This window comes from Myotis brandtii, unplaced genomic scaffold (genome assembly GCF_000412655.1).
Source record: "Myotis brandtii unplaced genomic scaffold, ASM41265v1 scaffold1169, whole genome shotgun sequence".
NCBI lineage: Eukaryota > Metazoa > Chordata > Mammalia > Chiroptera > Vespertilionidae > Myotis > Myotis brandtii.
In genome coordinates this window covers 275,134-279,662 of record NW_005354047.1, presented here as the reverse complement: position 1 = coordinate 279,662, position 4,529 = coordinate 275,134, and the positions used below count along the sequence as shown (strand labels likewise).

The 4,529-nt window shown below is 36.8% G+C and overlaps 1 pseudogene; it reads left to right on the top strand.

Annotated features, from left to right (window-relative positions):
* The first annotated feature begins 295 nt into the window (after positions 1-295).
* On the top strand, positions 296-2,840 carry LOC102264069 (annotated as a pseudogene).
* The last annotated feature ends 1,689 nt before the right edge of the window (positions 2,841-4,529 follow it).

Below are 4,529 nucleotides of genomic sequence, written 5' to 3'. Positions count from 1 at the left end.
CTCCTAGTTCAGTTCCTTGGTAAACAAAGACATTTATTAGACAGGACATTCCAAGGGCTTAAGAGTTCACCTCCCAGGAATGAAGGAAAAAGACTAGACCTCTATAGTAAAGATTAATATTTTACTATACAGCCACATTGATTAGGCACATCTTATTTTTTGGAAGTATAGACAGAGTTGCATAGTAAGTAAGCTTTTCATCTTAAAAGCCTTTTTGTAAATGGATAGAATCATAAACATTTAAAAAATTGCAAGACTAGAATTTCTGTTACAATTCTAGCCACAAATAAAAGAACTAAGATCTGACTGCTTGTAATTTGCATTGTTAATTTCTCCCTTGAAAATTTGGAGACATTGTTTTGTAAAAGCTAAATGTGATTTTGTACCACAAACCAGCAGTGCAGCTTTATCAAACATTTTGCCCTAGAAGGCAGCTGTGTACAAAATAACTAGTAGTTGGCCTACCTGCTCTACAGATGTAAAGATATATAGTTGTTAAGACCCCTTTAAAAAATAAAAGCACTGTGGAAATGTAAGATATTACTATTGGTGTGTTTAAGTTTAAAGAATTTAAATTTAAATGTTAAAAGTTAAGGAATACTAGAAGGAAATACAAAGTGTCAGTCAACAGATGCATTTTTTAAAAGATTGTGGGAATATGGGTAATTCTCCCTTTTTCCATTTTATGTATTATCTCAGTTTTCTACAATAACATGTGGTGCTTTTATAACTAGAGCAGAGAAAACTTTGAAAATACCTAGCCAAACTGAGTACTGGCTGCATGGAAAAGCAGTGCATAAACACAAATCAGTAATTGGCTTTTCCTGGTAACTAGACCCCGGGACCCTGCTGGAAGACGGAAGAGGGAGATGTCTCTACGATGCGGGGTAGTGGTCCGCACCATGAGACCCCAGGTATTTGGAAAATATTTATGCAGCCCAGTCAGAGCAGTAAGTTCCTTGCCAGATAAAGAAAAGGAATTTTTACAAAATGGACCAGACCTTCAAGATTTTGTGTCTGGTGATCTTGCAGACAAGAGCACCTGGGATGAATATAAAGGAAACTTAAAGCGCCAGAAAGGAGAAAGGTTAAGACTACCTCCATGGCTAAAGACAGAGATTCCATTCCCATGGGGAAAAATTACAATAAGCTGAAAAATACTTTGTGGAATTTAAATCTCCATACAGTGTGTGAGGAAGCTCGATGTCCCAATATTGGAGAGTGTTGGGGGAGGTGGAGAATATGCTACTGCTACAGCCACAATCATGTTGATGGGTGACACATGTACAAGAGGTTGCAGATTTTGTTCTGTTAAGACTGCAAGAAAGCCACCTCCATTGGATGCCAATGAGCCCTACAATACTGCAAAGGCAATAGCAGAGTGGGGTCTGGATTATGTTGTCCTGACATCTGTGGATCGAGATGATTTACGTGTTCGGACCATAGGTTCAAGCTTACAACCACAGCCCTTGGCTATGATTGTGCTGGGAGGGCCCTGCCCTCCAGCTGGGACTTACACGTGGCAATGAGAGAACCCTGTCCTTTCATTAGTCCGAGGCTTGAACCTGGCCAAAACACCCACCGTAACTGCGCCCCACACAGAGGAAAGTTCGTGATCCCAGGGCCAATTTCGACCAATCTCTGCGGGTCCTGAAGCACGCCAAGGAGGTTCAGCCTGATGTCATTTCTAAAACATCTATAATGTTGGATTTAGGCGAGGATGACGAGCAAGTATATGCAACAATGAAAGCATTCGTGAGGCAGATGTGGACTGTTTGACTTTATGGGACAGTATATGCAGCCAACAAAGCGCCACCTCAAGGTTGAAGAATACATTACTCCTGAAAAGTTCAAATAATTGGGAAAAAGTAGGAAATGACCTTGGATTTCATTATATGGCAAGTGGCCCTCTGGTGCGTTCTTCATATAAAGCAGGTGAATTTTTCCTGAAAAATTTAGTGGCTAAAAGAAAAACAGAAGCCCTGTAACACTTAACAAGACATTAAAGATCACAGGAATTTTTAGAACTGGATTCCAGTTGCTAACAGAGGTGGTGGCAGAATGCCTATGCTTCACTGGATGAACCCTAATTTTTGTTTTAAGAAAAATGTCAATAAGCTGTGCATATTTAATTATAGCAATTTATTTGCCTTTTAACATATCCTTTTTGTCCCAATAGACAGTTGCTTGCTGTGATGTAATCATAAAACATCCTTGTAAGAGCTTACTGGTTTACAGTATAATTTAAAAATACATTGAAAACTTCTAGCAAACCTTAAGCCTCTCTTACTTGTGCATCATTGATGCATTGCATTTCTGATAAATAACATACTGTGATGAAACAGGCAATATAGCTGGAGACTCTGATCAGATTATGTGTAATTAGATTTGTTCTTCACATAACAGTATAACATCATTGGGATGATTTAGAAAGGCTTAAGAGCTTGCATGTTGACTTTTACATTGGTGTGACCACTTTAGTTCGGCAAAATTGTTTTGCATCAATTACTTGTTTAGGGCTTCTGTGAAACCAAGACCACGACGTTGTCCGAGACAGGGAAATGTGATCTAAGGGTAGTTTACTATCACCATGCACTGTCCCTTTTATTCCTCACATTGCTCTGAGGAGGCGGTTGTATGCATAATAGTAGTGATCTGAGTAAGGAATTTATTTCCTAAGTACTAGGAACTTTTGACTGAATCTTGTCTGTCTTCTACATCTCACAAAGGAAGTCTTTAGGTGGCTATATTGTAAAATATGTAATGTGGATAGCCAGTTCTGTTTTGAGTTTTAAAATGTGTGAACTAGTATTTTTAATAAAAATAATGCATAACTTTGAAAAAAACAAAAACAACAAATCAGTAATTGTGATGATAGCAGTGAATGTCTCAAGGAAAGGCTTATGTATCCAAGTCTGGAATTTGTTGAGAGAGCGCTATGTATAGCCACTTTTATTTGGTAGATTAAAGTTTTTGAATGCTATGTTTAATTGGTATTGATCAAGATGGTACCTAACATAGTACAGGAATTGTTTTATTGAAGCAGAAAAAAATTGGTAATAGGAAAATGTGTCAGTATACTGAAGGAGGAAAAACCAGTTTAAAATAAATGAAAAATTTTAAGGATGTATCAGGTTAGGAATAATATCTGGTCTAAATATCTTGCCTTTTTATTTTTATATGTTTTTGAAAAGTACTTTAAATATATGAAATACACACAGTTATTTAGGATAATAAATACACAGCTATGATTCTTAGGATGTAAATTTTCATCTTGGTTTAGAATCCCTACAAGTGAGTATATGCTAAAGACTAGAGCCAGTAGTTGTGCTTCTTGGAAATTGTTACAAGGGCTCAATATTCTTCATCTAGGTGTTTTTGTTTTAAATAGATTGGCGAGGGTCTCTTCAAAGTAAAATCCTGACTATAGTGTGTGGGATGGGGCTGGAAGAAGGTTCTACTTCCTTGGGATATGAAATTCAAGAATCTGTCTTGTGCCCTTATAACTTCAGCAGTCTGAGAACCATGATGGTGTCTGTGGTTGAATCAAAACAGCTGTATTTTCGTATCTAAATGTTATATAAAAAGCTGTTTATCTGGTGGTAAAGCCTTTTTCACATAAGACCAAATAAGAGCACATTTGAGCAGGTATTGACAGACCTTGTTAGTGACTATGTGCCAGTACTTCATTTACTTAGTTACTTATAAGGACAATAGTTGGTCCTGGTAAATTAATTCTGCAAACCCGTTCCCACTGCCCTCCCCTAAAAGATTTTAAAAAATCTGCTATACAGATTTCTTAGGGAAGTAGTCTCTTTCCCAGCTTTGTACTACCAACTGAACTCCCAGTCACCCCTTCCCTGTAGCTTGCTAGTTGGTCTCTGTGAACCCAGATGCCTGTGGAGTGTTTCCAGTGTCAAAAGTCTTTTTTTTTCATCTTTGCTTCTTTTTAAAAATGTTTTATTTTTTAAATTTTAATTGTAATAAAATACATATAAAATATACCATTTTAACCATTTTTAAGCATATAGTTCAGTAATGTTAAGTATATTCATCTTGTGCAACCAACCTCCAGAGCTTTTTCATCTTGCAAAACTGAAACTTTAACCCATTAAACAACTCCCTATTTCCCCCTTTCCAAGCCCCTGGCAACCACCATTCTACTTTCTGTCTTTATGAATTTGACTACTTTAGATAACTCATATAAGTAAAATCACACAGTATTTATCTTTTTATGGCTGGCTTATTTTCACCTAGCATAATGTCCTCAAGGTTCATCCTTATAGGATGTATCAGAATTTTCTTCCTTTTTAAGGCTGAAAATACACCATTGTCATGTATATGCCATATTTTGCTTATCCATTCATCAGTCACTGGACACTTTGGATGCTTCTACCTTTTGGCTGTTGTGAATAATGCTGTTCTTAACATGGGTGTACAAATACCATTTCTAGACCCTATTTTCAATTATTTTGGGTATATACCCAGAAGTGGAATTTCTGGGTCATATGGTAATTCTATATTTATTT